At 50.2% G+C, this 11488-nt stretch overlaps 1 protein-coding gene across 1 annotated transcript in view; it reads right to left on the bottom strand.

Annotated features, from left to right (window-relative positions):
* The window catches only part of CD276 (CD276 molecule), a 31520-nt gene extending 20793 nt beyond the window's left edge, over positions 1–10727 (bottom strand). The window contains exon 1 of the mRNA XM_036028160.1: positions 10584–10727. The gene's annotated coding sequence lies outside the window, so the exon portion shown is untranslated. The remainder of the gene's footprint in view (positions 1–10583) is intronic.
* Between the last annotated feature and the right edge of the window lie 761 nt (positions 10728–11488).

The raw sequence follows: 11488 nt of genomic DNA on the forward strand, positions 1-11488 counted from the left end.
CATGTATTCAGTAATGCATTTGATGATTAGGAAGGTACTGGGGATAGAAAAATGACTCTACATTCCAACAGGGAAGGTGTGCACGCACACAAATTATTGCAGCTCAGTACAGTGTATGGCTTAAGATACAGGGAGGCCCACTGAGAGGCCCCTCAGAGACCTGACAGCTCTGAATCCTGAAAACTGATTAGCACTTCCCAGGTAGACAGACTGTGAAAGGTGGCCCCTCCCTAGTCCCAACCCTCCCGGTACTGCCTATCTGCCTCTCAGGCAGATCTCTTTGAAGAGGTAGAAAGTGAGCCCAAATTTGAGGTTCTAGTCTTCACTCTGACACTTTACTGTGCAGTCTTAACAGCTGACTTCCCCTCTCTAAGCTCAATGTTTCCTTCCCTAAAAAAGCTTTGCTGGTTGTTGTTACAACTTCATTAGTGTGTTCAGCCTTCAAGTCCTATATCCCTAAGGTCTAGCCAATTAGCTGCCATGCAGATCTTACTGAAACGTGAGAACCACTGTTACAGAAATAACTAGTTTTCCTCTTATGCCTAATATCTCCTCTTCTACTGTAGCATTTTTAGTTAGGTATGTGGTTACTCAGCTAAAGACTACAGATCCCAGCCTGCCTTGCAGCTGTGTGTGGTCACATGACCATTTTCAACAGCAAACAGCAGGTGAGAACAACTGATGTGCACAACTTCTGGGTCATGCCTTTAAACAGAGTGCATATACCCTCTCTTTGCTCTTCCCTGTTGGCACTGGCTGAAACACAGATGTGGGGAGCCACCTGGGGCCGTGCTGCCAAAGGCCACACCCTGAGGACTGCAGGGCAGCAAGACAGAAGGCCCTGAGGAGCTACAGTATCAGCCCTGAACATACCCAGACGGTCACGTGGGTAAGAAATACACATCTATTCTAGCTGTCTTTCTTACAGCCCCTGTTATGACTAATTCGGGGAGCCATTCCTCCCTTCCTTTCCCTCCTTCTCTCCCCACTCTGCTCACCCCATGAAAATTGCCACGACTCAGAGGAGAAAAAAACACCCCACATCTAAAATAAATATCCCAAAAGAAAAACTGGACACTATCTCATCAGAGTCACTCAGTGATGCCTGGCCCAGATTTATTTCAAAGGTAGACGTGATGCGCTTGGGGACTGCGTGGGAGGGAGGGGCTGAGAGAGTCAAGGCTGCACTGAAGGCTTGAACAAACGGGAGCAAGTGGGCACGCACAATAAGAAGGGGACGCTGGAAGTGACGCATGTTTAGGGGGAAGTATGGTTCCTATGGGCTTGAGTTATGGATCATCCCCGCCAAAATGCCTGGTGGTCGCCTCGGACACACAGAGCTGGACTAGAACAGACAGAGGCAAGGGAGCCATCTGTGCACTGGTGGTAGTGAAAGCCAAAGCCGAGATCACGGAGGGAGACCATGGAGCGAGAAGAGGTCCCCCACAAATTCCGGAGAAACTGTGGAAATTAATGGTCAGGTATCAGAACAGGGAACCCCTCTCTGGCCACCGTCAAAACCTCTGTCTGCCCCCTCCCCTGACAGACACCCACCGCCTCCCAAGTCAGTGTCCTGGCTTTTGGGGCAGCTCCCATCGGTGGAAAGCTCCACCTTGTATCAAGCCAAAATCTCTCTCTCATACAGCCCATGTCAGTGCTCATTCGACCCCTTGGACCATGCAGAACAAGCCTGCCCCTACCTTGTAATATTCAATCTTCCTCTCTCTTGAGGTCACCAATGGGCATCCATGTCATACTGTTCACCAAATGACCCAAAACGATAGACTATCAAATGACCATCCGTTGTTTTCATGGATTGCTGCTGATCCATGTGTGGACAAAAAAGGGGCCACACACTAAACTTGACAAGCTCAGGAGAGGCCCACACAGTGGGCCTTACAAACTCAGAGACCAAAGTAGCCCCGTGGATGGTCTGAAGGTAAAAATGCCTGACTGAAAGTGGGTCGTGGTGGGGAGTCACATCCCAGGCCTGTAGCTTCCTTGACAGAAGTCAATGTTTCTAGCAAGTGAGCCTGTCCATTGTCTTCTTGCATCTAGGATAACATACCTTTGAAACGTCAGCGTACTCTGCTTCCCAGACCCCTCAGGACACAGCCTGGCCAAACAAGGGCACCAGACCCCAGAATTCTGAGTTGCTGTTTGTTGCCCACATGCAACCTCTCTGTGCTCTATGTGCTGTCAACAGTAACTATCCTGTACCCACTGATGCACAAGAATAGATAGATACCCATCTTTGTTTTACTCTTTAATCAGTCCCAGAGATCTCCCTGCTTTTTGTTCTTTCGCCTCCCCAATCTACCACCAGTGGATTTTGTGTCGCCCTCCTTACATCTCCTCTTTAATTCTAAGGCACAAAATAAGCTGCACAATGGCTGGAACAGTTTCTCTAGAGCAGTTTCTTAGTCCATTGAGGTTTCACTTCCTGGCAATTGTCATCAGTTTGGTTCAAATAAACTCATAGAAATTCTCCTCAGGTTTGGGCATTTCTTATGTCAGAACACGCCTCTTCCATACTCTTCTGAAGGATTTGGGGAAGAGCTGGAGCTTAATAGGAGATTTCAGTTTTACTATTACATTTCATCTGGTTAAACTGAGTTCATCACTTCAACTGTCGTAATCTTCTTTTTAATTGTACCAAAATATGCACACCATGAAGCTTACCATTTTAACCATGTAAATGTGGTGTAACCATGATCTTCTGAAGTACCGTTTGGACAGTTCCTGGTACACAGAACGTGCACAACACTTTTCAGTGGACGAAGAACAAAGAGTGAATGAATGCCATCCAAAAAGGTTACTCTCCTCTCCCCACTCTGTCTCCTTCTTTGTGTCAAGGTCCTTGGGGAGAAGGCAGGAACGGGAAAACCCCACAGCACTAGGGTCAGTGTCCATCCAATGTTTAGGGCTTGTGAGCCGTCCTCCTTAAGCTGCCACCCAGCTGCCCGCCCTCTCCTCTCCACCCTAGGCTGTCTCAGGATGTGTCATGGCTTCTGGTAACGAACCAATCATGTGAAGAACCAGAATCTTCACGTGAGGAAGATGGCCTGATAATTGGCTCCAGGACTTTGTCAAGGATTAAGGACAAGTTCACCAACCTGTGGTTCCCACAATCTACCTTCTTCCCCATAAAACTGGTTATTTGCCCACCTCCAGTCTCCCAGCCTTCATTTCTCCATTCATGCAACACCTGTGTCCTTGGGGCACGGTGCCGGGTGCTACAAACAGACAGAGTGACAGACGCACAAACATACCTTCTTAGTAACCTCGTATAGTATAGTATACGAGTATATATTTTAATTATATATTTTCTCCCAAACCCTTTTCCTATTTTTATTGTAAAAGTGACATTTCAGCCCTGGAATGTAGCATGTTGGAAGATAGCATGTTTGTAGCATGTCCCAACATGCCAGTGTTGCAGGTGCAGTCCCTCGTCAGGGCACATACAAGAATCAACCAGTGCATGCATCAGTAAGTGGAACAACACAGACTGCATGACAAGACACATAAATGTTCTTGTTCTGCAGTTGTATTGGGCTTATCATTAAGTTCCATAAGCCCATCGTACTACATTATTTTGTTTGCAGCAAATGATAATAAAAGCCAACAGTGTTAAATGCTTGCTACCTACCAGGTTCTGTTCCAAGTGCTTTTACACACATTAACTCCTTTAAGCTTCCCAACAAGTCTAGGCACTATTTTTATCCCATTTCGCAGATGAGGAAATTCAGGCACAGAGTAATTAACTGGCCCAAAGTTACAGAGCTACTAAGTGGTATATCTGAAATATCACTTTTATTTATTTTTTATATTTTATTTACTGACTTTAGAGAGAAAAGGAGAGACAGAGAGAGAGACAGGCAGACACTGATTTGTTGTTCCACTTACTGATGCATTCACTGGTTGATTCTTGTATGTGCCCTGACCAGGGACTGCACCTGCAACACTGGCATGTTGGGACATGCTACAAACATGCTATCTTCCAACATGCTACATTCCAGGGCTGAAATGTCACTTTTACAATAAAAATAGGAAAAGGGTTTGGGAGAAAATATATAATTAAAATATATACTCGTATACTATACTATATGAGGTTACTAAGAAGGAGGATGTGCTCCGGGGCCATTAGCAATGAGTCCATCAGCTACCACCACTGTAAAGAAATGACCCAAACAAGTGCACGGGGCAAAGATGAAAGCTGGAGGAATACAGACACAGTGTGCCGAAAACAGCATTTAAGCTCCTGTGCCTGAGGTGAGCTGCTCCTGCAGACTGCCCAGGTACTCGAGCCAGTCTTTTTTTTTTCCTTATTTACGCATTCAGTAACTTAGTCATTCATTCACTGTGCACCTGTTAGGCAGACATGGGGAACAGAGACATGAAGAAACTCGGTGTCTGTCCTCGAGGAGCCTGCACACGAGTCACTGCAGCCCCGCATACTGTCCTATTTAAGTTGCAGCGAGGGCCACTCGGAGGCACCTACAACACTTAGTAATCCCAAAGCTGCACCCTGAATATTGACCTGAAGCTACCAGATGGTCAGGCTGGGAAAGGCCATTCCAGGCAGAAGGCACGGAGGTAGGAAGCAGTGTGGCCCGCTGCAGGAATTGCAAGCAATTCGGTGTGGCTGACCCGAATTGCACGGTGCTGGCTACAAGAGGGGAAGGCAGGGACTAGAGCAGGGAGCTCTGTTTGGACTTTGTTGGAAGGTGATGAGGAAGAACGAGAAGTAACTATTGTTATAGGTAGGCTGAACCTTGAATGATCGACTGATTAATAATGTAATGTTAACTTAGCTGAGGAGATTTAAATTTTCAAGGAAGATACGTAAAAGAGCAATGGTGTACTCAAAATAAGAAAGGGGTGATGGTGGAGTTTGAGGCATTAAAGAATTTTTTGAGACTGTACCCTCCTGGAGATGCTCAAAACAACTCACTCCACCTGTGTGTGGACCCACTGCTGGTCATGGATGTAGGACTGAGTCAAGCAGGGGTCAGCAAAGGTCAAGAGAGAAAATATTTCAGGCTCTGTGGGCCATCCAGTATCTGCCGCAGCTACCCGATGTCACGGGAGAGCAGTTGTAGAGAGTGTGTGACAGAGAGAGGGTTCTGCTCCAACACTCAGATTTGAACTGCATATCATTTTCATGAATCACATGATTTTTTCCAATAATTCAAAATGTGAAAACCATTCTTAGCTTGTGGGCTTTTTAAAAACAAGCAGCAAATATTTGGCTCATAGGCCATTGTTTCAGAATCCGGGTTAGGGAAACACTAGCATCACTGCTCAAAGATACCCGGGTGGTAGCAAAAGCGGGAGACAGTGGGGAACTGGTGCATTAACTATGGCCAACCTAGATAATGGGTAGCATACAGCTTTTCAAAAGAAGGCATACTAATATGGAAATAACATATTTCCATGACATATCTCTGTGACATATTGTTGAGTGAATGATACGTTTGTACGACCTCATTTCTGTGGTAACAAAATGCCCTATGGTCTGAGGTCGAGTCACCCATGTCTCTCTCTTCATCTGTCCATCACCTGTGTTTCACTGCAGGCCCTTCCTTCCCCAGCACTTCCTTGGTCCTCTAGGCTCTCCAACTCTGTTACTTTTTTTCCTAGATGATTTTATCCACTCCCACGGCTATAAGTATCATTTATATTCTGGAAACTCCTGAATTTATTTCTCCAGTCCACAACTTTCATCTGAGCTCCAACCTTAAACCCAACTGTTTCCTAAATGTCTCCGTTCCAGTGACTCCCGGCATCTTCCTCTTCACTCTCAATTTCTCCCCCAAACCTGTTCCTCCCAGCGCTTACTGCATGGTAAAGGCGCCACTCTTCACCCTCTGCTCAAGCCAGGAACCGGGGTTTCTCTCATCTCTACAGTCCATCACCAAGAACACCCCAAGAACACCAGCCACCCCAAAATATATCTCAGGGGTCTGCAAACTATAGCAGCCCGAGGGCCACATCCACCCCGCCACCCGTGTTTGTTCAGCTCACCAGTTAAGAAAGGCTTTACATTTTATGTTCACGTGGTTCGGGGAAATCAAAAGATCGTTTTGCAACACAATGAAATGACATGAAATTCAAATGTCAGTGTCTGTAAATGAAGTTTCATGGGCACACAGCTGTACGCCCTTCACCTGCGTGCCGTCTGTGGCCGAGTGTGCACTCCCACAGCAGAAGGAGTGGCAGCAAGGCCTCAAAGATTTACTTTCTGGCCCTTCCCAGAAAAAGTTTGCTGACCCGTGAAATATATTTACTCTCTCTCTTTCCACCTCTGCTTCTCTCCTGGCCTTCCAAGTCACCATGATCTCTTGCTTGGTAAACCACAAAAGCCTGTTCATCAGTCTCCCAACTTCCTCTCCAACCAGTGCGTTACACCAGCCTATAACCTATACTCCATACAGCAGCCGGAATAACCACTATGGAACACAAATTGCATCATGTCATCACTTTTAATATTTCAGTATTTTATCTTGGGATTGTCTTCTTACTTGGGATAAGATCCCAACTTCTCCATGGCCCTACCTGGTTTGGCCCCACCCACCTCCCTGGACTTGCCACCCCCAACAGTGAGCCTTCTAGTTCCCTCGCAAACACAGTTCCTTCTTGGATGGCTGGGTAACACTACTCTTTCTGAGATTCACCTTGGCAGAAAAGCTGGGTCAGAGGTCCACCACTCTAAGGTAGGCCCTGCTATTCATTGCCCACTTTGTTTTCTCTCTGTCACACTGAACTCCCCTGAGCAGGAAATGTGTATGCTTTGTTTACTATTGTATCCTTAATTCTAGCTAAGTCCTCAGCACACATTTAGTGAATGCATTAATGAATGAATGAGCTCATACACGTTTGGGTGGACAGAGAGATGGACGGATGGATGTTTGTACATGGGAAAAGGGTCTGGAAACCTGATAAGGAACATAACCCTGGGGTGTGGGAATGGGGGTAGAAGCCTACTTCCATTTTCTACTTGATACAGTCTGTGTCTGGCTCACCCCTGTTAGTCCTCTCCCCCTTCCTCCTTCCAGAAGCCACATCACAGCACTACACATTGTGGGCGCCAGCCCCTGCTGCAGCCACATCTCCCAGTATAGGGCCTCTCCCCCATGGACACAGTCCAGTGTCTCCCTTGTGGAGTCCCAGTTCCTCAGAGCCTATGCTGACTTTAAGGTGATCTGGGAGCCCTGCGTTCCAGAGGTGGTACTGTTCTGCTCCAGGGCTCCAAGAATCCAAGGCTCCAAGGCTCCCAACAAAAAATGCTTCTCATCTGCACTCCCAGCAGGTTTCCCTCCAACATTCTCTCCCTAAGCCTCAAGAAGGCCAAGTGTCTGAAGTCATGAGGGGTGTGGAGGAGGCAGAGCACTGTCAGAACCAGAGGGTGTGGGAGTGGCCCCTGGAGGCCCGGGTGTGCTGAGGACCAGCCTCCAGAAGAGCAAGCACTCTCAGCAAGGGGCCGGGCTGGGATGCCAAGACTATTGGTTGGAGACACCCAAATCAGGCCTGCCCACTCCCCAGCTATGCCCACCCCAGATGAGTCCTTGCTGCCTCACTGTGGGGACCCTCGGCACATCTTGCCAGCCTACACAAGAAGCCAATGCCTGCCTCCCAAGAGCCAGTCCTGGAGACAGACCGAATCCCAGCTCCAGCATCAGCCACCTGCGTCTTTTGGCGGGGCTTCCTCCTTCTGAGCTTCAGTATCCCCACCTATACAATAGAGCTAATGATACCCTACCTCACTGAACTGCTATAATGATTAAATAAGATGACATTTTATTGAGCATCCAGGACAGCTCTAGCCCCAAAACTTGAAAACACAGCGCCCTTATCTGGAAACTCATGATGCAGGCGAGGCAGAAGTGGGGGTGGCAAGGGAGGGAGAGTTGCATAACAGCACACGTGGCCCTCTTCCAGATGTTTGTTCCATTCTGAGCCAATAAAACCAAAGGAAATTATTCAAGGATCACATATGTCCACCCTCTTCCCTCTCCCCTAGGTCCAGGCTACACTCTCCCTCTTTTGCTAGAGGACAAACCTGTCACCCCCGTCCTGGGGGTGTGGGAAAGGGATAGCAATGAGAAGTTGCCACCCACTCAGAGGCCAAGGTCATGAACAGTGATATCATCCTGCCTGCCTTTCTTCTCCCTCGCCTGACCCCATGACTCAGGGCCAGAGGCTCATGGCCTATGGAGTCCTAATCTCAGAGGCTGCTTGGATTTGGGTTATTTTCTTCACCCAGCCCAAATCCTGCAAGTCTAGCTGAGAAGCAGCCAGCAAAAGGTCAGATGGCTGTCCTACAACACTTTCTAGGAGTCTCTCCAGATGCTGTGGAGTCCCAGCTCAGATGGTTCTATGACCCCTCTGGGTCTATGACAATACTCCAAACAGTATTGTCCAGGTCAGTGTGAAACCCAAATTCTGCTCCAAAGAATGAAGATATATGACTCTGGAGAAGGGTGCAGTTTAAGGATGGGGGAATTCCCACAAGGAAGACTCAGACATCAACCTCACCAGAATAAGGGCACAGCCTCCTCAGAAAGGACAACACTTCTCTTACTGTCCTCTCCACAAACTTTCAAGCACCCAGATGCCAGACATCCAGCCAGCCTGCTCCAATCAGGTGCCTGGCAGAGCTGGAGAGGACCAGGGTATGGAAGGAAAGCGGTCTTCAAGTCGGGCACCCTTCTCATCCTCAGGCTGGCATCAGCACAGGCTGCTCACCTCTAACAAGCTGCATGGTCTGACTGGAAAGCTCAGAGCAGGTAGGCAGCACAAACTACCTTTGAAGAGAGAAAAGAAATCCGAAGACCATTCATGGGACCAATAAAAGCATCGCTGAAGCCACTAAGTGCAAAGCTCACTCCAATAGTCCCCTTGCCTTATGGCCCCTCAGTGCAAAAACTGATGCTCACAATGCAGACCTGAAATCATGCAGAAAAATGAGTGTTCTGATGTCAGACTGTGCTGTACGTAATACAGGAGAAAGGCTTCCATGCTCAACAGTTAACAGAAGTGTTGGTGCTTAAGCTGGGAAACTTCAGATGTCAGGGAAATGCACTCAGTCAAAACAGTCCATTCCCAAATAAGCCAAACATGAGCCACCACCCAGACTCTGCAGCCTTGGAGCCCCGCAGCCCTTGGCCCTTCCCCGACACTGAGACCTGCCTGCCCATCCCACAACTTTAAACTTCAGTTTCCAGTTTAGACTTCAATTACCCTCAGCCTCTAGAAGGGCCCCACCTATGGTGCAGGCCCCCAAACTACAAGGAGGGCTGCACAGCATCGGATTTCCTAGGAATTTCTGGGAGGCCAGAGGGAATTAGCCAGGAGGCAGAACTAAATAAAGAACTCTCTTAAAGACTGACCACTTCATTACTTGCTAAAACAGAAGCTAAATGCTAAAGATGCCTGTAAGAAAAGGACCCGGAGTCCTAATTGAATGATGAAATCAGACTCATTTACAATTGTCTCATCCCATTTGAAGCAACTTTTTCTCAAATCAAAAAAACCCTCTCCACCCGTCTTTTTTTTTTTTTTTTTTTTTAACTACTTGCTGGCATTTTCTCTCAATGACATATCCCATATCTGAGTCACTCATCACACATTTCTCATTAGGGCATGCCGCCCTTTGGAAATAAAACCCTTTTTCTTGTAGTTCACTGCCTTAGGCCCCCAAAGCTGTCAATTTGATGGCTGAACAGTAAGTGAGGGCCTTGAAACCTGGGATTCAATCCCCTCCCCTTTCGTGTTCCCCCACTCTGGTCCCTACTTTCCCTCCACCGGTTCCCTTCTATGTCCACCCCACCTCACCCACTATCTCCCTGGGACTTCCCAAGCCCAAACCACCCCATCCCTGCCTGTGCTTTCCTGTTCTTTGGCATTCTACTGTCTCTTCCCCTCCCCCAACACCTAGTCACCCTTTCACCCAGGCCAGCTGCCCCTACCTGTTCTCAGAATATGCCCCACTCACGCCCACTGTCGCCTGTAGAACTCCTCCTCCGGTCATCCACTCCTTCATCCTTTAAACCCAAGCAGAGTGGACCCTAAGCACTCGCCTTCCCCTCCCGGGCAGCTCCCCCTCCTCAGAACTCGTGCTCAAGCTGTTTTCCTCCACAGTGCGCGGGAGACCGCTTCCCTCCCAGCTCCACACAGCCGGTTAAGCTTTTCAGAATCACCAACACAGTGACAGATCTGCCTACATGCCCCCTGCACACCCGGGGCCTCCGTAATCACGACCACCCACCCAGCCTCCTCCAGCAGCGTACCAGTGAGGGTAGGTCGCACCGCGCCCCAGCCCCCTGGGCTGGAGGGAGGGGGTGGCCAGATCGGAGGCGGGGTTGGATTCCAGCCACCCCCAGCTGCCTCTGGGCCCCGAAGCTAGGGATGCCGCTCGGGTTCTCCCTGCTCACCGCGCAAGGGCCAGCTCCGGACAGGGAGAAGGCCCGGTGGCTGTGCCCCACGAGGGAGGGGACGCTGCACTGCCCGCTCTAGCGGCCTTGCAGCTGGGACCGGCCACAGACAAAGGCCGCCCGCGCCCACGCCACGCAAGCACTCACCACGCCGCGCCCGCTCCCGGGATCCGGGATCCGGACTCGGCGGAGCTGCGGAGCCGCCGCCGCCGCCGCTGCTGCCGCTGCCGTGAGGCCGGACCCCAGTGCGGGTCGGGGGCGGCCGGGAGTCCGAGGGGCGGGGCGGGCTGGAGGAAGCCGCGGGCCTGGAAAGGCGGCGGCGGGTGAGCCCAGAGACCGGATTGGCCGGGCGGCGGCGTTTTGGGGCCAAGGCCTGAGTCCGCCCGCTGGGCAGGGCGAGGGGTCTGGACCCCGCCCCGAACCAGTCCTGACCACGCGGGGAGAAGCAGCGGCATGGGAAGGAGGTGCTGGCCTAACCGCTGCCCCTCCTCCTCCCCATTCCCACACTCCCAGGATCCAAAGTTTATTTTATTTTCCGCGAGGGGCACAGTGGACCAGTCCCTGACTTCCCACCCCCTCCTCAACAGGCTGCTGGCGGCAGCGCGGTAGCTCACACCCCACTGTCCGACCGCAGGCTCGCTTCCATCGACACCTGGCTGGTACCGTGGTCTGGAAAGGGTTAATGCGCCTGCGAGGAATTAAGAGCTGCTCTATAAATACGGCGTAATGGGCGCCTGAGCCAACCACAGGGTAATTTCCACCCAGCTGGTTTTCCTCTTTTCCTTCCGCCCACGGCAACCCCATCCCCCCACCCCCAGCGGCCAGCCCCATCGGCAGCTGTAGCCAAACACCCGGCGCTGGCCAGACCAGCTCGGCTCCCAAAGAGGTTGCAACTCTGACCACCTCGGCGCAGGCTCTGTCCTTGTAAGACCCATCTCCAGTCTGGGAAGACATGGAGCCAGACTCTGCCTCGGCCCATCCCTCCCTGCACCTGTTGTGTGACTTGTTCTTCATCAGCTACAGACAGCAAAAGCTCCAGTGGAACGGGCTTC

Source organism: Phyllostomus discolor, chromosome 1 (genome assembly GCF_004126475.2).
Source record: "Phyllostomus discolor isolate MPI-MPIP mPhyDis1 chromosome 1, mPhyDis1.pri.v3, whole genome shotgun sequence".
Taxonomy (NCBI): Eukaryota; Metazoa; Chordata; class Mammalia; order Chiroptera; family Phyllostomidae; genus Phyllostomus; species Phyllostomus discolor.